This window comes from Cygnus olor, chromosome 2 (assembly GCF_009769625.2).
Source record: "Cygnus olor isolate bCygOlo1 chromosome 2, bCygOlo1.pri.v2, whole genome shotgun sequence".
Lineage (NCBI taxonomy): Eukaryota > Metazoa > Chordata > Aves > Anseriformes > Anatidae > Cygnus > Cygnus olor.
The window spans coordinates 51160434-51184478 of NC_049170.1; the positions used below are offsets into that span (position 1 = coordinate 51160434).

At 39.0% G+C, this 24045-nt stretch overlaps 2 long non-coding RNA genes across 4 annotated transcripts in view; one reads left to right on the plus strand and one right to left on the minus strand.

The window, feature by feature from the left end:
• LOC121065767 overlaps positions 1-9825 on the plus strand; it is a 30525-nt gene extending 20700 nt beyond the window's left edge. For 2 of the 3 annotated variants that reach the window (XR_005817300.1, XR_005817301.1), the window contains exon 4: positions 8975-9825. This is a non-coding gene — a long non-coding RNA (uncharacterized LOC121065767). Of the gene's footprint in view, positions 1-7806; positions 7953-8974 lie in introns of those variants that run through there. The other variant, XR_005817302.1, reaches the window with a different exon arrangement.
• Positions 9622-18965, minus strand: LOC121065768. The gene is made up of 3 exons (XR_005817303.1): positions 16606-18965; positions 13962-13967; positions 9622-9634 (listed from the first exon to the last, which is right to left on the minus strand). It is a non-coding gene; the product is annotated as an uncharacterized LOC121065768 (long non-coding RNA).
• Positions 18966-24045: the final 5080 nt, after the last annotated feature.

A 24045-nucleotide genomic window follows, 5' to 3' on the forward strand; every position in this document is an offset into this window, starting at 1 on the left:
ATAGCTAAGGTGCAAAAGGAGAACAGAGAAGAGAGAAGGCCATGGCAGCAAACCGCATGAATTATTTGCATCCCTGTTTGTAATAAACTCAAGGAAGCTCCCTTGCTGTAATCTTTCTCTATATAGTATAAATAGAGCAGTAACAATTTTCCAGGACTAAGAACAGCTGGAACTACAATTTGTCAGCATGGAAGGGAAGATAAACAGAGACAAGAGCACTCCAAATCATGAGTAGCAAAGACAGATCAAATAGGGAATGGAAGTTTTTGTATCACGAAAGACGGTAAACAAGGATGTGTCAAATAATTAGTTAATTCAAAGCTAATAAAAACAGAAGCATTGCCTCATTATAGCATGTAGATAACTTTGAATTTCCTTGCCACAAGATGTTGTGGTTTACTGAATTTGACATGAATTAAAAATCTCTTGGACAAACTGATCCATCAAGATCTATTCAACACAAAGATACTGCCTCAGACTTAGGATGTTGCATCTCTCTGGAAGCTGGGAAGATAAGGCAGATAGCTATCACTACATGCTTGTCATTTTATAACAATCTTCAGTAGTAATCATCCACTTTTCACCACTTCTCATCAGTTTTGGAGCCAAGATGCTGGGGTAGATGGATCTTTTTTAGTCTGAGCTGTGATGGTCCTCCTTGCACACTGCTTTTAAATAGTCCCTGCAGTTTGTGTAGAACATTCTGTGAATTCATTTGGGTCAACCTGAACAACATGTGTCAGATAAAGGACTCCAGACTGAACTAAGACTTAAAAAAATATTTGGAAGAGATAATTAAAAGAGCAGAATCTGCGAGTAACATAACGAGAAGACAAAAAAAAAATAGAATTAAACTTGCATATATTCTTTAAATCTTCAAGTAAAAAGAGGCAACACACAAGAGATGACAGAAAATAATTCATCTCTGTAAAAAAAAAAAAAAAAACACACAAAAAAAACACTCTTTTCCTCCCAGCAGGTGAAATGACAAGAACATTTCAATTTGTTCTCAGTTCACATCCAAATCGACTTTTTTTTTTTTAATATCTCTGCAACTTGATGAATTCATAGAAAATGGAGAGTATATGAATATGTGAAAGTGCAAAAATCATAGAAACTTACGTGTTTTTTTTTTATATATATAAAAATAAAAAAGTAACTGAATTAATTCTATAACTACATAACCCCTATAAAAAGGGTCTTGGTTGTGTTAGTCCTCTGTCAGGAAAAATGATTGAATGTAGATGTTCTTTCACATTGGTTACATAAGTGGAATCCTCACATAGTACAGACTGCTCAGGCTTCACCCAATTACACCAAACTACGACTGTTACTACAGCAGTTGATGATCTGCCCAACATGTGTATCATGTTGACTAGCATAGCAAAGTTGTAAGTTCTGCCTTAAGGAGATCACCATTTTCAAGTAGCTCATTGCACATGAGACTGTTGGCTGACCATTTACTGAGTCTCTCGTACACGTACCTATACATGTACCTATACATGCAAGATGGGAAAGAGAAGAGAAAAAAAGTGGTACAGTCTGCACTTTCTCTTTTTTGAAGCCTTGTGCTCAAAAGAGGCCTCCAAGCACCTATAGAATAAAGCAATAAAATAAGTCAATGCAGCTTCAGGATCTGTAGCTTTCTTCTTCATGGGTAGTAGTATAGTCCCTATCATTGTCTTGGGTATGAGGCAACCCAAAGCCTCTCTGAACCTGAGCTAGGAAGGAGTTTTCCCACTACTGACACCTACAAAATTCCAGCTGTCAACCCCCTCCTTAATGAAATGCTGGAAGAGTTATTTACAGTTAAACCCGGATGTTTTCTAAATCGACTGTCATCATAAAGTTCTGTCAGTCAATAGCAAAGATGTGACTGAGCTGCTCTCCGGTGACTTTCCCCTAAAGTGCCTTCAGAGGTTCTTCCACCTGACGAACCACTCCAGTGACAGGATACTCTCATGAGATTCATCATTTTCTTCAATGTAACCAGACCTCAGATCCATCACAATTTTAGAGCCTCCTAAGAGATTCATCCTCTAATTGTCATTCTTAGTTTATCCAAGGATTTGTAATTTACTGTATGAATTCCTTGGCCAAATTCAGTAATCCCCTGAATCTCAACCCTCACATTTTTGTTTTATTCAACTTCTGCTGGCACAATACTCCTTCCTGAGAAGTACAGAAATCTTCAGTTCCCTTTTTCCCATATACTCAGCTAAACATCCCTGACCATACATACTTCTACATTTCTTCTCAGTGAAACCCTGAAGCTTACATATCTTACTTCCAACTGTCCACCTAAGTATTTATTCACTATAATTTCCAGGCCAAATAACTGAACTAAAAAATTTAATTCTATAATGTATATGAAAAGTTTTGCTTTGAAATAAAATGCAATAAAATGCAAATAATTTTTGCATTTTCAACAGCTGAAGCAGAATTGGAGTCATTTAGCATACATTATAACTTGAAGTTAACCAGTATTTTTTTCAGGACATAGAATGGAACAGAATTTTCCCATTGTTCCCTAATGAACTATAGTTAATATACTAGGTTTCTTTCTGTGTAACCTTGAAAAAAGATACAAAAGGTATATTTTCGTTATTGTATGAAAGAAAGACACAAACATGCAAAAGTTTTCTGTTGTTATCAGATTTAAGGAATGAATTTGTAAACACTTATCTATAATAGAGTTAAAATCAATAGCCCTGCTAGAAGGAAGTGAAAGCATTTTGTATTCATTTAGTCATTAAACAAAATCATGAACATTTGCTAAAAAAATAGGTACAGATTATTCATTACCATTATGCTTTACTAGCTGGAATAGATCCCTGATAAGAATCACACTAGAACTATAGCTTCTAATGAATGATTAAAGGCTAGGGAACAGATGTGAAGAGAAAGTAGAACAACAATAACTCTTTCTTTTTTTTTTTTTTTCCTGGGGATGCATATGTGGTTCTCCTTCATTCTCGTCTTTCATGCTTTGCTTTCAGCTCTGTATAACATAAGAGACTGAATTAGGACTGGATTTGAACTATTTCCCACATTGTGGAAGGGAGCCATTTTAGATGAAAACAAACTCTTTAATTTGAAGTGTCAAAAACATGTTTTAACAAATTTATTTTTTTCAGTGTTCTGAAATCTGATTTGACCCATTTTCTACAGTTTTGGCTTAGTCAAATAGAGACATTTTTTGGATGAAAATCATTTTTCCAAGAAGCTCCAAGATAGTTTTGCTGTCCATGGTAGTCCATACAAATACCACAGGAAACTTCTAGTATATGCAATGGCCTAATCAGCTGCAACTTGGATAATACACAGAAAGTTATCTAACTGGTTCCCAGATGACAAGGAAATCTGTGTCCCATATGCTGTTTAGAAAGACGGGTCTTAAAAATTTAATTACACAGGAGAATGAAACAAAGCTTGCTTTTTAAAAATATATTTAAAATCATTATCATTCATTTTTTTTTCCACGTTATATATCTACTTGAACCCTGTACATTCATCTAATCCACAGTTTGCTCCTTTCTCACACGCACAACTGCTTGCAAACTTTGTCATGTACCATTTAACTTCACTTAGAGTTTTCTTTTATTGGCATCCCAAGAATTCAGGTCACAGAGAAACAAACTTGACAACCCAGAAGATGAGTAAAGTCATCATGAGTGAACACACATGCTCACCTACATGGGAAATTAGTATGCAGTTAGCTACTCTACAAATCTAAACTTTTATACCAGTTTGCTGGCTCCTAGTTTTCTTTTTCTTCCCAGTGGAAGTGCAGAACTTTATATAGCAAATCAAAGCTCCCTGATTTTTCACAGGTAAATTTTCACAGACCTCTTATAAAAAACTCACAGACCTCCAGAGATCTGTGGGCTACCTATGGAAACCAACACCAGTGCCAGTGTGCCAAATTTGTTCCCACCATAGAAACTCTTTGTAATGCACAAAGACTGTAAAGTACTTTTATGCCACTTTCAAAAAACATATTTTTCAAGTTCAATTTCTAGTTAAAAATACAGACCTGTATTTGTAAGTGGTTTGTCTGGGTGAAAATAGGAAATCTATGGATTTTTACAGAAAGCTGATTGATTGTATGTCCAGTAGTCCTGTGTTTTCTGGTTCTAATTACCCAAATAGTTAAGAAAATTTCCCTCCTGCTCAGTAAAGAAATTTGCTTGTGTTTCTAGACAGAAACATTACTACATTTCTTGTGCATAATGAAGTATTCATGGCAGCAGCAGAGGCTTTGACTTTATACGTAGGTATTATTAGCACTTTTTACTTACCTTTTAAGGCGGTAGAGCACAAAGAGCTCTTCCAGAGAAGCTTTATCAAAACCTACAGTGGCAGTTCAGGGGATTACCAGCCACAGCTGTCTGCCTTCTGCAGGGGGAATGCCAGCCCTCAGCTGCTCCCTTTGCTATCCTGATTGCAGTGCAGATACAAATGCAGTTTGGTTTCCTTATGATACTTGCACATAAAAAGCAAGAAGAAAATTCAGTGCATGGAAGAGGCAGTCTCTCTGATATCTCAGAGACAGTTGCCCTCTAGCAAATCTAGCTGTGGTCATTTCTGCATTGAACATGTTCAGGTTAAAAATAAACAGAGTTGTTTTATTTGTTTGTTTGCTTGTTTGTTTTTTCTCGCTCCTTTTTTGAGGGAGTGAGGAATGTCTGATCCAAGTTGTCACATGGCCCCGTAAACTTTACAAGGACAATTGAAGGAGGGCATAGGCTGGGAATGAGCAGCTGGCAGCTGTTAAGATGGCATTGTCAGTGAATGGCACTGCTTTCCTACATTTGCACTGAAACAGAGTTTGAGCATTCAGATAATCATCTATGACATCTGAGATATGGGAGCAGCATCAAGCAGATGGGCAAATACCTGCTTAAAGCTAGCTCGAGTCACTGGAAAGGACATCTGTCTCTTCTCTCAGATCTGGTGCTTCAGTGACCCTGGTGCAGCTGAGCAGCAAGAACTCTGCTGTGTTTATGAACTGATATTTTTCAGAAGCTTCTACTCTGAGTGGTATTTTTGAATGAATTTTCACAAGTTAGACAAAAAAATTCTGCTGTCAGATGTGCCAAATGTCAAGTCCTTGTTGCAACACATGAAGTTACTACAGCTTCTCAACAAAACAGTGTCAGAAATTTAACAGAGATGCTTAAACCAGCAACCTTTTCCTTCAGCCTTGTTCAGCAAAATCATTTTATTTGAAACTTTTCACTCTGAGGCACACACTAGTTTGGGAGCTTTCACATATTCTTACCCACCCCTCAAAGGAAAATTTTGAAAAGATACGTAGACCTGAAAGCTGAATTTCTAAAGACAAATTAGGGGCACCTGTGACTACATTATCCTTTAGTCTAAAAAGTTACCATGTAAGTCCTTTCCTCTTCTCTTGTATCCAACCCCACACCATCATATTTTTCTAAGTAAACACTGGGGCCAGCATTCAACACTAAAAGCATATAGAAATGACTAATATGAAAGGGCTGAGCAAAAGGCCTTTAAAAATAAACCAAAGATAAATCATTACTTAAGAAGAATTGTTTTGTTTGCTTGTCATTAGACATCTGTACATTTACACTGCAAATGTTCCACTGTTTGTCTGGGTTTAATCGTAACAACTTTGCAGGGATGTCTTCTTCTTCCTCATTGTTTTTACTTGGTTTCTAGGGCAAACAAGACCATTTTTTCCCAGTCCTTTTAATAAATTAAAGTTGCTACAGCATTAGAACTAAATAACTGTATAGGATGGAAACTTAAATCCAAGCCTCAGAATGCATCAAAGGTGCACTTTCTTGCCCCCTCCCCTTGGTAGCCCCCAGGACCTCTCTGAAGTGACTTGGTAGAATTCAGGGTAGAACTTGACCTGAAGCATGTAAATCTAGCCCTCCTCTTCCTCCCCCTTTTCAGTCATCTGCTAACATTTCCAGACCACAAATACTGTACTGCATCTGAACTGTTTACTTTGCTGGGAATGCCATCTGCGTGGTGGCAGCTGGGGTGGGAGGGAAGGCACATACACTAATCAGCAGTGATAAATACAGACAGTGGACACAATTAGGAGAAGTTCTGCTGCTTTCCAGAGCTCTGCATCTTTGCATGCTTCCATTAAGTACATAAACCTCTTGTAACACTGATGTCAAATATCTGGATTATTTAGCAAAAAAGCAAATTCAGAACATTTGAAGAGAGATGTCAAATAAGCCAGTTTGGGCAAAATGCTAAGACTACTGAACGTGCTTAAGCCATTTATGGCTAAGTGCACTTTTTAGTATATTACAGTATACTGGAATCAGCAAGGGAAAATAAAAATGACTAAGTGTTATCAAAAGGAGTATGTCTTAAGAAATCCAGAATGAAAAATCAGTGCAGATCTGGAGAGAAAGTTTCTTGCAGACCAAAGATAAAGTCAGTAACCACATAACTGACAGCTGAGTCTAAATCCTAAAGAGGAATTGCTGGCATAACATTTAAATTTCCAATAGGTATTTAAAAGGACTGCTTAGATTTGAGCTATCCTTTTCACTGTATTACAGAAAGGGAAACTCAGTCATTAAAAGCCCATCTTAATGTATTCAGATCTGTAAATAAGATGATAGCAGAGGAAATTTTAAAGATTAAAATTTTGCTCATATGTATTTACTAACAGCTCAATAACAACAACCTGTATACACAGAATCACAGAACGGCTGAGGTTGAAATCCCCTGCTCAAAGTAAGGTCCATGAGGGAGCAGGTTCCCCAGGGCAGCATCCAGTTGGATTTTGAATATCTCTGAAGACACGGACATCACAACTGCTCTGAGCAACCCGCTCTAGTGTTTAGACAGCCTCACAGGGAAAAAAAAATACTATGTTTAAATGAGATTTCTTTTGTTTCAGTTTGTGCCCATTGCCTGTTATCCATTCCCTGGGTACCAGTGAGAAGAGACTAGCTCTGTCTTCTTTCCTCCCTCCTATAGGGTATATGTAAATACAGATAAGATCTCCCCAAGCCTTCTCTTAATGAGGATAAAATGGTAATAAATATTAATAAAACATTAATAAAATATTTAAAACGTTTGTTTTGGAAATACTTCAGAAGCATCTTCCCTGATTTGTCCATGGTTTCCACACTGAATACAGCTCCCAAGAGATGGGAATATTTTCTAGCCAAGTACCATTATTGTTACGAGTTTCATCAACTGCAGCAGATCTTACTTCAGCAATATTGTTTACTTTCAAACTGTATCTAGGTAACTCATTTGATAAGACTTTCTCCTCTTCCCATAAGTATGTTAATTTCACACATTTCAACCTTTGTTTTCTCACTCTTGGGATTTGTCTAAAATACACAAAATTTAAGAGCAATCAATAACAAGAAATGAGCTCAGTCCTTCAGTCCTTCAGCAAGTCTACAGCTGCACTACACCTGAAGGAACTAAATGACACAGAAGTGGCTTAATGCCCTTTAATTTATGGAAGTTGGGTTCACATCACTAACTTGATCTGCCTTAACTTGGCTGTCCTTATTTAGAATTGCCTGGAAACAGAGGTTTAATCTTCAGTGTTGCAGTTCTCTATGTGCAAGTCTTAAAGAAAAAGAAAGGCCACATTGTGTTAGTAAATGTCTTACAAATTTAGCTGATGTTGGTTCACTAATAAAAACTATGTAATCAAAAGTGTAAAACTGCATTCACATCAGTTACAATAAGATTGTCACTATCTGCTCTTCACCTAATTCACTTAAATCCTGTGGGCTCAATTTCTGGTCTTAATGGAGGACTTCTCTTTGTCTTCAGCAGTTCAGCTCAATAAACTCTTCCAATTTTATTAATATCTTCTTAGACATTTTTTTTCTTGAGGAAGAACCTGGAACTACAGACCATCTGCAATGAAAAAGAAGAAGTTTTTCTACCGGACACAGTGAGTGATTCCTAAAACAGCAAATAAAGCACAAGCAGATTATTCTGATATATTAAAAATACTGAATTACATTGCTTTGCATAAATTTTAACATAAAATTTTAAAGTTTTGAGTTAGCATCTGAATTCCATTTAAATAAATTAGCCTTAAAAAAGTCATGTTCTTAGTCTCATGATTTTTCAGTTATCTTGAGATTTAAGACTACCACCACCACTGAAAACTTCAACTACCTTCATAAAAATTGAATGGTTTCTGGCCTGTTTAAGGTTACAAAAGAAAACGGAGAAGATATTCAAGGCTTGATGTGCAACAAATGGTGAGCCATTTGTGTACTGGGCCTTATTCTTCAACAGTGCATATCATTCATAAATTCCCAGTAGTGAAAATGGTGTTAACAAAATGCATGAAGAACAGATTTTGATAAACCAGGGCGATTTACATCACATCAGAGATTTTCAACAGAAAAACAGGCACTTACACAAACTCTGCTGTCACCTTCAATATCATAATTTAAAATTTGCAGCACAAGACCTATGACAAAGCAGGAATGCTATGTTAAATCCTGTTTTTCTTAAACTCTTCTTTGACAGAAAAGTTTTGCTCATCAGCAGCCAAACATTTTCACACGTCCTAGTGTTTGCAGATTTTTGTTATAGCAACAGGTACTATTCCCCTGTTTTGTTCTTAAAGAAATATTTCCCAGTTCAGAAATGGAGCAATGATTGAGCTGTCTAGCTAGTTTAATAAGTGAGTGGGTTTGGTTACAAAGCAAGTTACTGAAATGGCCACAGAGATTTTTGTGGTTGCCAATGGACTTTGGGAGTGCCATCTCTCCCAAAAGAACCTCTGGTGCATGGTCCAATTTCTATCTCAACCATCTAAAGTTTCTTACTTCTAATTAAAACACTGAATGTGCTAGTTAGCTAGGAGAATAATAACCTTTAAAAAGGTAAATTGTAATTTTAGTTCTGAAAAACAAATTTACTTTTGACTTTTTTAGGGGAACAGCATAGCACTACTTCTTACACAGCTTTTCCTCCTCCACAGAATTTTCTGTTCTGGAGGAAAATGAAGCATTCATTTTGTGTTGTAAAAAGAGATCCTTGAAAAAAAAAAAACAGCAACAACAAAACAAGAACGGAACAGCAGCTACTCTTGCCACCTGAAAGATCTTGGTGACAGTGTCATTTTTTCCAGAAGAAAATCTGCAAGACCTCAGGATTTCCATAAGTATTTTGGACTTCTGGGGTGGAAAGGTGGTAGTTTTGTTAATGGTTAAAAATACCCCAGACAGGGAATGCTGATTCCTAAACTCTCTTCCCCAGATTCAGGAGAATAGTCCTTCCCATACACTTTAAGATAAGATAGGGAGTAAGGAGCAGCATGACAGTCTGTCCCCCTTCTGCTAGTGGTGTCTGAGAAGCAGCCGCAGGACAGGTGTGTTTCTTGGGATGGGTTACAGAAGCACATGGTAGTATAGCAGCAGTGAGATGAGCAGGAAGCAACCAGATAAATCTACAACAGAATACCTCAGCCTTTCTGGATCTGAACTATGCGTACAAAGTGCAGTCCTACATGCATTTTTATATAAAGCAGTTTCTTGCTTTAATGGAATCCATTAGAGAGGTATTTGAACTCTTGTTCATCCTGCTGCCACTGATGTGCACCAGCCACAAACAACACAGTCCACTTGTCTCTATTTTCTTCCTTCATGAGTCAGAAAGTGTGTATAATGTGCTAACAGTAGTTAGAAGTGGCCAGATTGGTAAATGAATGAGCTATTTAGTGTAATGAATAAGGCATCATTCAAAGACTACTTTTTAAAATATCCTTTCCCACTGCTCGGTGAGCCTTGAGAAAAAGGTATGCCAGAAAGTAGTTCATAGTAGAAATTACTTCCAAGATGAATTTACCCCTTCACTAGGGGCCACAATTTACAGAAAAAAAAAATAAAAATAAAATAAAAATAAAATAAATAAAAAAATACATTAAAAAAGAAAATGTGGGCAGTATGAATGACAGTGAAAAAAGCAGTGAAGCAAATTCTGTGGTTCAAATATGTTGTTCTGTTACGCTCTTTGGGTAGCGTTCACCTGAGCAGAGGTGCCTTCATTTTGCCCACTAAAAGTCTTCTTAGGTCTCTGTAGGTAGTGCAGACACTCCTCCAAGACTCAGTCAGAGCAGAAGCCAGGGTAGATGTGCAGGCCATTGCCTGCAGGAACCTTCCTCTTTCACAGACTGCTGAAAAACAGGACGCTGCCTAGCTAAGTGAGGTCCTTCATTTAGGATGTTTCACATTAAAAAGATTATCTAGCATTGTAAAAGGCAAGATATCTGTGTTACCTGAGAATAATAACCACAGAATCCTTGAAATGCAAATTATTGTTTTTATATATATTCATTCATGCAAATACAGATCCTGACCCAGAAATTTTATTCAGTTGAGTAATCTTCCTTTGACTTCAACAATATTCTACTACATATGAACAAAGCCACTGTCAGGTTTTGCATTTGAACAGTATCCTCCATTTGACTTCAAATGGGACTGTTGTATTATAAAAACTCCTAAATCATGCCAATTTGTCCAGACGAGATTTCAAATCTTTTTAATATTTAGCTTCAGCAATACAGAAAGCAACACTGCCAAACACTTCATAACCGTTCTACTGTGCTCACATTTTGATCAGAAAATTTTCATAAAAGCCATTTCACATGGGTGTTGTCACCTGCCCTATGCTAGATGCATCATCTCTGTGCAATTAGTTATACAAACATTGAAAAATGAGTTTATGACCTGGAATTGAGTGTTGATAAACCCTCCTGAAGACATACCCAAAACATAGCCCAGGAGAATTCTCAACAGATACAAATGATTTATACATATACAATAGCACATACAGCCTCCTAACAAACTAAAGATCTGCCAGGAGCAGCAGTGACTCAGTATCTGCTTTAAAAGGAAGAATGTAAAAGAGACCATAACTGAGGAATAAGAGGTTTAATCCTCAAACTAGGGAAAAGTACAGAGCACACTAATAATTTGGGGGATTTACAACATCAGTGTACTTTCTGATGGAAATACAGCAGAGGAAGGAGCACAGAAAAAGAAAGGTTTGGACAACTGCCATGGAAAGTTGCACATTGACAGTACACTTCTGCTTCCTTGTTTAGGTGATAATACTTGGTCTTCTGAGCCACAGGTTCGCCTCACCCACCACATGATCTACACTGCCATAACAAGAGCAACCAGAATACGCTCATTTTGGCCTCCTGTTCCACACTGGCTGTCTGCTGGCTGTCTCACTACCTTGATTGCTCACGGGACACCACTACTGTACTTCAAGAGAGTGTATAAACAGGAGGGGAAACCACTGTTTACATGTGTTGATAGTGATAGAACAAGGGGGAAAGGTTTTAAACTAAGATGGGAGATTTAGGTTAGATATTAGGAGGAAGTTTTCCACTCAGAGGGTGGTGAGGCACTGGAACAGGTTGCCCAGAGAGGTTGTGGATGCCCCATCCCTGAAGGCATTCATGGCCAGGCTGGATGCAGCTCTGGGCAGCCTGTTCTAGTGGTTGGCAACCCTGCCCAGAGCAGAGGGGTTGAAACTAGATGATCTTTAAGGTCCTTTTCAACCCAGGCCATTCTATGATTCTATGATTCTGTGATTCTGTGATTCTACTGATGCACTTGGGACAACACCATTTCTGATGTGGCGGTGGCTGTGGCTTTAAATTGCAGCAAAACTGATAAAATAACCAGCTGCCATGAAAAGGGTTGTCCCTGCACTTCCCCTCTTGCATGCCAACTCCACCTCCCTTGTGCCAGCTGTGGTCCTTGTCCAGCCACATGGTGAACCAGCTCAGGGAGATGGGCAGCACCATGCCAGCCCTCCTGAAAAAGGCAGTTCTCAGCTTGGTTTTGTCTTAGTCAAGTTGGTCATTAAACAGCAGCAAGCACAAACAACTACTAAAAGCTATTTTTCACATGTGGGTTAGAAAAGACAGAGGCTGTGGTATTGCTGTATGAACCAAGAGACCCAAAATTCCCCAGTATGGTGAGCGCCATTCTGAAAACATTACATTCTCTTATTCCTTGGAGAAAATCATTGGAGGCCTCCTACTGATATATATATATGTATATGCTGAACAAACCAAAACAGTAGGTTAGGAGCTGGAAAACAAAACAAACTAAACATCAATAAATCATCGACACCTCATAGCATAAGAAAATTCCTGTGTAGTGTCATCTGATGATTATTACAGTTTCATTTACATTGGAATTTGCATTGTTTCCATGCAACTTTTGAGCATCCAAATAATTACAGTTGTGTTACTGTATTATTTTAAATCTAGTCAGTGAAGTGAATAGAAGAGCCCATCCCTGTGTTATTCTGGCCAATATTACATTCTATTACATAAGAAATGGGAATTAAATCAATTTTAATGCACCATTTTAATAAGATGACAACTGCAGTTCTAGATTGCAATTATGGAGATAATTACAATTTCATTGGTACTGCTTAAGATTAAGAGTACAAAATTTACCTCGGATGAACATTTCATTATCTAAGATGAACCCAAGCTATTTTTCTTCTAAATCATATCTTGGCTTGTTTTATTTCTTAGCTTTGACTGTTTAATAAAGGCATAAAGAATTTTACAGGTAGAGTATATCAAAACAGGCTAGCTGGTTCAACGTCAAATTACTGTACAGTGATTTGAAAAAAAACATTAATTTTGAAACAGCTCTGGAGGCTGAGTATAAAGATTATTAAACATAAGTTTTATATATGCAGAAAAATTGCTTTTGCATGAATTCACTTTTAAAATGTTAATATATGCATAAGAAAATTGTGTTTCTTAATCTCTGAAGAAACACTTATCACTAGGAACCGCTTAATTCTTTTCCTGTGCTTGATTTATTAGCTTATGAAATTATGCTAATAGTTTGCATGCTAATGGTTTTGGGGCTCAAATGACCTGATTTTAATAATGAAGTAATTTATGCAGTAAATGTAATCAGCATCTATGAATCTCACTTAAAAGAACATATCAGTGATTACCTATACTAAAAACAAATGCTTGCCACTATGGTACACAGTATATGTTATGACAGGGAACTGGGATGTGTTCAGTTCATCATACCCTTTAGGCTGGTTGAGTCCCACTTTGATGAGCTACACTAAGGCCTACAACTGCAGCTCCCTTAACGGTTTTCACAGCTCACTGTCAGCCAGCTTCCTCACATGGTCACCTTTTAAAGAAAAAAGACAATGGCAGGAGATGGACAGCACCAGGACTGAAGGCTAACCTGGAGACAGTAAGAATCTCTCCATGAGTAGAAGACCTCAGTGACAAAGAAACCTCACACACCTGGGCAGAGGAGGTTGCAGGAGGAAGGGAAAGTGTGTGTTTAGTTAAGAAGTTTTAAGCTTTAGAGATTGCAGGAAAAACTGTGCTTTTATTAAGGATGTGACCTGCACGGCATATAAAAGGTGAAACTCCTTGCAACATTTGGGCAGCCAGTGTGAAACTGATTCTTCACAAAGATTCTTTCCTAAAACAGCTGTATTTACAGACCTGCTCACTGTAAGGATGTATTTGAACCTCCATCACCCTGCATCAGTTCCTGTGCTGTTCCTCAAGATGAGAAGAAGTTCAAGACTGTGCTCTGAAATGTAAACAGCAATGGTTTCTTTGCGGTAATGGATGCTCATGTTTTGATAACCTGCTGAACATCAATATTCACTTTGGTATAAAAAAAAATCAAAAACGTATTACTAGCTGCCAAAGATGATCTAACTGTTCAAACACGCAGACAGAAGCTGCAGGAGGTCTGATTGGACATTATCCAAAATGTATAAAGTCAATGGAAGAGCTGGATCATCCCTTCCCCAAAGAAAATGAAATGTCTAAAGGCCAGAAGTCCCCTCCCCTTCCAAAGACCAATACTGAAAAACTGTATTTTGCCATTAATAAATACCTTTATTGCAGCACCTCAAGCAGATGGTAAAAAAATGGCTTAAAGCACTATTTCCTGAGCTGTTCATTTTGCAAAGCACAGAGGTGATATGCACTGAGTGTGGCTAATGTTCCTTATCCCAGGATTCAGACTCATAGATTCATGCGATTTATTTCTTGTCCCTCTAAATACCTTAAAGAGGAAAACAAGTGTGATACTGTAGGGTTTGTTATCTTTTATTCCAGTCATAAACAGACATACATAAGACATGTATGGATCATCCAAAAATAGCTCATCAGAAGTTGTTCAGACTGTTCCTTCTACAGACCACATAGGCCTCACTGAGTAGTGAGATGCACAAAACTTTTGAGTAGGGCCCCTAAGAATCTCATGAAGGCGGTCTTGGTGTAAAAGGTGACATAAAGGCCAGGCTGTTGCCTGCGCATAGCTGCAGAGGTTGTCGAGGCTGACCCTCTGTTTTAGTCCTGGGTAGGGGCTGGGTGCAGCGACAAGAAACCTGCTGAAAATGTCCCTGTAGAGGCAGAAACAGGGCTTATCCTGCAAGCTGCAAAGTCTCCTGCTCCAGAGGAGCCCAGGCTGGGCTGAACTCCACTAGTATAGTAATAAGAGCAAACTTGATCAAAGCCTGCGTGTTTGCTTTAGATGTGGATGCCATATACTCTGTTACCATAGAGCCCTGACAGCTTAATGAGCCATCACCCATCAGCCACGCTGCTGTTACTATGTGTATGTTCCTGCCCTGCCCCCTCTCTCCAGAGAAATGATCCTCAGTCCCACCGAGAGTCTCACAGACAAGTCCTCACTGCACGGAGCTGCCTGCTGCCATCCATCTGACAAACCCAGGCATCCTCGTCTCGCAAAACTGGATTTCTGGAGGTGAAATCTCCCCTCCTCCATTTCCATACACTGTGCCTGGAGGACACTCCCCTGACAAGAGGGCCCTGCTGTCGGCAGAGGCAGGGTCAGGAAGGCAGAAGATAAAAGGACAAATTTCAAAGTTCAGACATAGTTTTTTTGGCAAACTGTAACAGCTCAAAGGGGTAAGTATCTGTCTACTGTTTACTTGGAGCTCTGACAAGAATAACTTACCACTGACAAACTCGGCTCACAAACACCACAAACCCAAGCCACAGAGCCCTCAGTTCTGGTGCACGCTTCCCATCAGACACACACACAGACGCCCAGAGAGCCAGCATCAGCATTTCAAAAGCAAACAGGAAAATCCCAACATGCTCCTTCTCCTCCACTTGTGGGAATCTCAGCTTCCCTGGCTGGGTCAGGACCCGGGGCCCTGTGGTTTCTCCAGCTGTGAGAGGAAAGGGAGCACTGCAATTGCTGCCCTCTGCTCCTGGACAGGGGTTTGGAGGCAGAAAGAGGGCTGGAGCTGCCCATGTGCCGTCGCAGTGCCCATCAGCAGCCTGCCTGCTCAGCTTTGGCTCTCTTGCAACGTGGGGAAGCCACCTCAGCCCTTCTGCAGAGGCACCGAGGTGGCGGTTAGTGTTAGGAGATGCTTGTTGGTCTTGCGGTGTTGCACTCATTTTGGCTGAGAGCTTTCTGCAAGAGGGTGGAGGTTCATGTTCGGGTGTGTAAGGGTACAAAATCTGAAGGGAAGAGCCTGGGACCCCAGGGTGCTTCCTCACCTGCTGTGGTTCTGGAAGGGAGGCACAAGGAGGAGGAATGTAGTATCCGTGGGTACTTCACTCTAGCCTGGAGGGCTATCTCTGAGGTTTCATACTGACACAAAAAAGTATTGACACACTAAAAACACAATATTTACAGAGTAATCTGTCCTGGGAATAATTATACACCACAACTCCAGAAATTAGCTCAGTAGAAACCATCCTTTTATTCACTTACCTACATCAAAGCAGAACAGAAACATATCACAATGCATGTAAAATGCTAGATGATTTGAAACTATCAAATTATTAATTAGCTGTCTTAAATAAAAGTAGTCTGTTAGCAGAGTCATCTTCATTTCATCCTACTCTTGTTTCTTACATTGTGTCTTGATTTAATATTAGGTTTTAAATACTTCTGGGCAAGGATTTGTTTCCCTATATATTCATTTTACTCCCAGTAAACAGGCCTGCAGTTTCTAAATACAATCAGCAATAATATTTATTACTTTTTTGTGTGCCTACCCAGAAAAAGAAAATTGTTACCAGAATAACACTCAGAACAATAACAGGATGCAATTGTGCGCCCTATTCTTCAAGCTCACATGCTTCACTCCAGAATCATGCCAGTTTGTGTGGAAGTCAGCGGGAAACCTGACCAAATGAGGACTTCTGATTTATTTTCCAGTCATCTCTCTGCCGGATTTATCACAGCTAATGCCTTTTGTTTCTTTCTCTTCATACACTAGGAATGTAAATAGGCCACAATGGCAAATCTGCACATTTGGTCAAGAAAGTTACTGTGATTTCAAAAATAGGTGTGAAAAACACCATGTTGCAAACTGGGAAGGGAATAAAAATACGAGATTCAATGTATTCATGATTTTTAGAAACAAAAACAAGAAAAAATCTTGGCTTCCAGAATTGCTATGGAGCCTTTCCTTAGTCTCATCACTCCATTTTAATTCCTGGACTCTTAGCAGCCCGATATTCCTGTATCAGTGTGTGCTCCTGCAGAACACTGATGCTTCCTGCCTAGGAATGGTTAACTGTATGGATACGCGTTTCTGCACATCTCTGCCTCTTTTTCTCCCCCTCCCTGCTCCTGAATCAAATGCCTCCTGACTCCTTCCGTGTTGCTTCATGGCTCTTTGACTCCTCTCCTCCCCCTGTGGCCTGCCTCTCGGTGTCTTTCTCTACCCCCCCCTCCTCAGCAGAGCAGCTTCAGGCCAGGGTGACCTCTCCCTCAGGGTCTTTTGTCTAGCTGTCTCTGTCAGCGTGGAGTGACAGGGAGCAGGATCACCACCCCAGCATCTCCCTAATCAGGCAGCACTCACACAGCCCACACGCCTGCCTGCAGGCTTCTCTCTTTAATGTGACATTGATCATCGTGACATGAAATGGTCACAGATATCTCTTCCTAAAATTCAGGAATGTGACAGCAGGAGACAGAATCACTATTTTATGGCCTGAAGAATATATGGATTATTCAGGTTAGGATAAATCAGGATGGATATTTGCCCTACTTCCATATTCTAGCTATTAATAACCAAAAGCACGCCAGATTGTGACTTGTTCTGTGTGACTGCACAAGGGAGCAACGCTGCCTCCCCCACACCTCCCTGTACACATGCACAGACTAACATTTTTGGCTAATATCTGAAAGCCATTTGCAAATCCAGCCTTTGAGCTCGGAGTCAAGCCTCAAGCACATGGAGGCCTTCCTTCACCAGGCAAGAAAAGGAAGCCAAGACAGGCTGTAAAAAGATACAGAAGACCTGTCTTTGGTCTACTGACCCAGAAACCCTACAGAATACAAACTGCTTCCCTCCCTCTGCTTTCTTCAAGCCACAGTACAGTTCAGTCAGTCAGGGCTCACCCCCTTCGCTAAGCACACTGCCTCAAAATGGACCTACTTCTGGAAAGACCTGGTAGAGAAGATGGTGAACACTCACCTAGAGAAGCCCAGTCACACCACTCCCAGAAAGACTCTTATCCACTGCACCTATACAGGATTTCAGTATGAAGAAGCAGCACTTCCTCCTCATTACTGAAGCAGAGAGAGAGAGAGAGAGAGAGAGAGAGAGCATAGAGTTACAGAAATAAATCAAGTTGCATCTTCCCTGTCTTTAAAATAGCAAGTGAATTATCCTCCATATTGTCAACGCTCACCTTTTAGAAGGATGTGAGACAGAAATTGTACAATGTTTCATTGCAGAATGCAATTGCAGAATAACCTTTTTCAGCCTTTTTTTTTTTTTTTTTTTTTTTTTTTAATTTTGGAAGATTAAACCCTCAGAGGCCTAAAGTTCTTCCACTTTTTAAAATAGTCTTTCAAATGCCAGATTTTGCCTTTGGTTGCAAAGGGAAAAACAGATATTTTGCAGTCCACTGAGATGAAAGAACTACCCCGACAGCTGAGACAGCTTCCCTGAACAGGATCCCTCTGCTCTTGGGAGTTGGAAAGCTATTCTCTGCCATCCCTTTTGGGTCACTTATGCAATCTGCTCTAGCAACTGGTGCCAGTTCAGCTCAGCTACAGACCAGACTCTCTGGACAGTTTAAATGCCATTCCCTGAATCTGCCTAGGAATAAAGTCTTTATACTTCTGTCAACCGCCACATACATGGCCTATTACTGTAAAGCATTACTGCTAGTCCCAACAGTTACCGTTTTAATTTTGAGACGATAGTTCTCATATGGCAACTGCATCCCATAGCAGTTATGCAGGTAGTTGAACTCTCTTTTGTCTGTGTTTCTAGACAGTACTACATATTTTATTCATCAGACAAAAAGCAAGCAAGGCAACAACAGAAAGAGTAGGTCGAACACCAACAGAAGTGCATGAGCCTCAACAACACTCATCTTCCCTCTCCTGCTTCTCCTGCAATGCTCCAGCCACTGTTGACTCTGATATTACTTAGTTGACACATGGCCTCAGCAAATGCAGTTCATAATCTCCACATCTTTTGTCCTCTGCTGAGTGTACTGCTAGTATTTCCAAGCAGCAGCCTCAAACAGGCTCTTCCTGCTCAGCTCATTTAATAACTAGATTTGCTAGATCTCTACCCATTATTTGGCAAAGGGCATAATATTATTTGCCAGGTCCTATCTTGCGTAGCTCTTCCAAAAGTTCTTTAGGCCAGGGAAATAAAAAGTGCCCTTCATTTTGTTTCAGAAAGAAACCCTTATTTTTTTTCCTGCTTTCTTTGATTCTAATTGTAATATTATCCTAGGCAGAGACATCTTCAAACAAATACTGGTCAGAGGTCTCCTGAGGACCTAAACTAGGTGTATGTATGCCTTTGTACTGAAAACAGCAAGAAGAAAAATCTTCATGTTTGTTACATGAAAAGGTTAGTCAGGAAATAACTTGGAGAAAGAAGAAAAGAAGTGTAGCACTTCCACATTGCAAACATAATTTTAAATGGACTTTTCAAGGGGGTAAGAAAATGAAAAAAAAAAAAAAGAAAGAAAAGAAAAAAAGAGTATTTCCTTTTCTTTGCATCCCTGTTAAAAGAGTAATTCACAATCTTGTTTGCTGACCTTTCTAAATTTGGGGACTGGAGCAGATCATTATGGATGGCAGACAGAACAGTCCCTCAGAGGAAGTACAGAGAAAAAGGCACAGGCAGTCCGAAGGAGTAGATTGTTTTGAAAGAAGCTAATCTATGAGCAGAGACAGAAAGTGAAAGGGAGATTTCTCTCCTAATTGCCTATATCTATCAGCCAAAATCTGAAACAGGAGATCCTTTCCAACAGTGACTCTCAATATTTCACTAATATAGACTGTGGCTTAACAGCTATGGTAGAGCCTGACATTCCTAATGGATTAAGTTTCAGATCAAGGCTACACGAATTAAGAATGACTGCTGGGCTGAAAGCTAGAACTGAAATAAAAATTCTGGAGAGCAAATAAAGAGAAATGGGATCATGTCCACCTAGAAGTGAGACTCAAACTCAGAAAAAACTCACGCTTGAGCTACAGTGAGCCTCTGTTCAGTGTAGAGGCTTATCACTCTATTGGATCCCACATTATAATTAGCAAATGAAGCATCAAATGATGAACATCTGATTTCGTTTGCAAACATATATATACACAAGATGATGAATCAACAATGCAAAATACAAAAGCTTAACAAATTATGTAATTATACATTTCCTGCAGATTTTCTGAAGTTCTTCGCGTAATGTCTGAACATTGCTTGCCATGCTATCAACAGCTTTTCATTATTTAAATATTTAATCCCCTGATTATCACATTTCTGCATTAAACAGCTATGAAATTTGGTGCTGCCATATAAAAGGTATATACAGATATAAAATTGATATTGTATGCCTTTTGCTCAAATATAATTCTGGCTTTGTAAATAACTGATAAATGAAATTGTGTTTCAATATAAATATTACTATATTTTTATATTATTCCCTGTAATATACAACATCCGATAATATTTATGGAGGCATGCTGGAGCTCTTAAGGTTATTTTTTCCTGTCTGACATTACAATTATTATTTTCCTCTACATGTATTTCAGAGAAGCACTAGTCCAATAAAAAACTTTATTCCTAAGGAAATTCCCTTGCAGAACACCATCAGCAAGAGCTGGTACCAGACAAACAGGTAAAAGACACATTGAAGTCAACTTCCCAAACAAATATAAACTCACCCTCGTATTTCTCTACTTAATAAGCCAGCAGCTCAGAGGTTGAGCAACATGCACAGGAGATGCGCGAATGTACTAATGTGTCCTGGAAGGCTACTGGGACACGAGCAGCAATTTTGCAGCAGCATACTATAGACTTACCAAGTATATAAACATATTTCTTAGAGTAATGTTAAAATATCAGACAGCTTCTTTCACATGTCTGTGCAGTTTTTGTACACCATGGGAGCCTCTTTCTGTTCAGTGTCTCTGGGCACTACTCCCTGATCCAAAAAAGAAGCAACAGACTCTCCCTCTTCTCCAGTCCCAGGAGCATTTGAGATTCACATGGTTTTGTTTGCTTCACTGAGAAATGGAAAAAAAAAAAAGAAAGATTAAAAGGAGGGTCAGACACTCATACCACTCTGCTTTTCTGCTCTTATGAAAGGGTGATGTTTACCTACCTAAAATAATTTTATTTACTCATATGGCAAAAGGTAGGAAGGACTTTGGAGGCAGAACACAAAGGTAAATCTGGTTTTGCAGAGACAAACAATAAGGGCTCTCAGAAGATAATTCTGAGAGATCAAAAGTCAGATTAGCTCTTAGATGCAACGTGGGTGTTCTTACTGATGAAAATTGTCACCTAATTCCTGGGAGGATTTCATCAGCGTAACAAAAGACAGCAATAATCCCACTTAAATGCCTTCTACAAAAAGACTTCTTTCACCAAGGAACTGATTCTCTAGGGAAGTCTCATTTCTCCAACAATCACCAAAAATCCAAGCTCATGCTTTCTCTGATATATGTCTACATGAATACGTTTACTTACTAGTTGGAGCTGTTTATATATGCTAATCCAGAAATAATTTATGTTTCCATTAGACCAATCAATGACCCTAAGTGAAAGCCAGAGTGTACATCCATTACTGGGCACCCTTTGGACCCTGCCTTGAGTATTATGTATACTTCACCATTTAAACATGAGCATGCTCAGTGAAGAAATTTCTTTTAAGAGCAAAAAATTGAGAAAATTCTTTATTAAGCATCATCCATGTCTTGAAAGTTCATCAAATATTCTGACAGTAACTCACTAGGCCCAAGTAAAATTTTTATTTAACTACATCTGATTTAAAATTGTAAAGAGTAAAAGTATTTTTCTTAAATGTATGATGCTGAATCCATTTTGACCACAGCATGATGCCAAGTGTGCCAAAATAGTAAGTGTCAGCTATCATTGTGTACTGGGGTTCCCAAGAAGTTACAAATGGATTTGCAAGGTGAGTTAAAAACTTGGGATATGTTCTATACGGAAACAAAACTCAGAATCTCAGGGCAAGTGGTGGGATTTTTTATTTTCGTCCACATCAGTCATTAGGAATTCATTCATCAATCTCTAGTGACTCAATCATTAGGAACACGAAGCAGAAGTATTAATATATTTTTGGAAACTAAAGGAATGCACACATGAACTTTGAAATTCAGAGATGGACTGGATACAGCAAAGCTTATTAAACTACTTCTCTATAGTTATTTTCCATCCTTTCACTACCCTGAAGATGGATGCAGGAGGTTAGAATAACAAAACTACACATCAAACATTAGAGATGAAAAGACTTTCACCACATCTTTTCCTTCCTCTGCCCCAAATGAGGTGCAGCAAGCTAGAAAAAAAGCATGTAATATCCATACCATCAGACAAACAACCTCAGCTTTCAAGACTGCTGTGGGCTAGAAAAAATAATATTATTTCAAGCATGCAGACATACCTTCCTGAGTAGACATCCAGCATTGGGAAAGAGACCTTGTACCATGAAGCCATCCCTTAAGTAACTGATTAAAATATGTCTGTGTATCAGCTGGCCTATCACCTTCGGTGGCAACTTGAGGAATCTGAATGGCAAGTCAGAAAAAAACTATTCTTGGACCATCGTTGCCTTGCAAGTAAGCTCACTTGGCCTTTGAACAAGCTAAGCATTTTAGCCCAGCTGCACTCCAATTCAAGGGTTTAATAGTACTTTGGAGCTACAGCCATGGGCACCCACCTTACAAACGGTAATCACACTGTAATAAGCATAGTTCATTCTTAGTTCCACGGCAGAAGGTGACAGATGGGAACAACATCCTGTATATTAATAAGAGAAGTAGAGAACAATAACAATGGCATCTTTCCTTGAAAGCTGCTTTGGCTCTGCTTTTTCCAGTGGGACTGAGTCAGAGGCATATAACTCAGCAAGCTGAAAAACTGTTAGGACTTCTATGTTAACCTCTGTACATGGACACTATGTGGTACGTCACATGCTAAGGATGAAAAGCCTCCTGAGAAAAATGACCTTCATTTTCAAAATGAGGGTTTGGATGTTTACCCACACAGGAGTGAAATCATCAAACCAAGGTCAGTGTTTTCATTTGAGACTAGCCCAGGCCACAGATCACAGGCACGACTGTCTTCTCTTGAACTTTAGGAGTGCCTGGAAGTGCTTGGTGCCCAACCTGGTATGTGGACTTTCTTTTATAGGTAAACTTTAACCACAGATGTTAAAATGATCTAGGGTCAAATATACGGTGAAATGAATATTCTGGAAAGGGAAGGGAAGAAGGAAGAGAAGACAAAAGTATTACTACCATACTGAAGAGCAGGGAGAGAGGACATCAAAGAAAGCACCCAAGGTAGCTCAGGGAGTCTCCATGAGTTTAAGCTTTGAAGTTGAGCACCCCAGAAAGGTCTGGATCTCTTGTCTTTCTCTGGTACTCTGAGCTAAAATCTCTAACAATAGAAGCCCAATAAAATGGAAGCCCAAATTCTCGTTTCTGAGCTGTACTTCCCTGAAGTTTGGCTCAGGATTTTTAAAGGAGCAGATGGAGTTAGGATCCAAACTTTCACGGTCTTAGGCATTTTAACCTGGGGCATGAAAGCTGGCCAATGCTCTCTGTGGCTGTATGACAGATTGCCACCCCACGTGCCATGAAATCAACTGGTGAGCTGCAATGAAGTTTGTGGCATCTATCCTGCAGACATTGAAGAGGGGAACAATGGAGGCTGCTGAACAATGGCAAGAGGTGTCCTGACAGAACTAGCAAAGGAGGCGTAGGTACCATCTGCCTCTTCTTGTGTTAAGTTCATCCTAGTTACTATCAGTCCATCAGGATTATGAAACTTTATTACATCCACCCACAAAACCAAGGAATTAAAATTAAAAAAAAAAAAAAAAGGAAAAAAAAAGGGGAAAAATTATCTCTAGTTCAAACACCAAAGATGGAACAAGAACAAGTCTTGTACAAACATTTCAGTCAAATAAACAGGGGAATTCAATAGATGCCAAGAAATTCATATTAGGGAGTCTCACTTAGGAGATTTTAACAGCCTGCATAGTAGGCTTCAGTGGAATATTTTTGTATGACATGTTAACAACAAAAACTGATGAAAATTCACATTGTTCACAGTGAAAAGAAAACATTAGCTCTTTTTCCACTGTCTTCCCTTTGGTTTAATCTTGCCTTGTTATATTCTAACTTAAGCCAATTTGGGATGTTAACAGCATACAAATATGCTTTTCCCATGAGATGTTGGGAAAGGGTTTTTTGTTGTGGTTGTTGTTGTTGTTTTGAGCTAGAATTGTGTTAAGCTGATTACTTCTTTTAATTTCTTCTTAATAATAAAGCATTCTTAATTGTTTGAATCCTAACAGTTGATACAGCTGTTTAGAGAGCCGGGGAATGCAAATGAAGACTAAGAAATTCTTTCAATATAAAATCAGGACTCTATGCTATGGCAACAGCAATTTTTCATTGAATTACAGATTCCTCAGGGTTGCTTTCTCCATATTGACAAGATCATTTCACAGGGAGAGGAGGTAAGGGAAAAGAG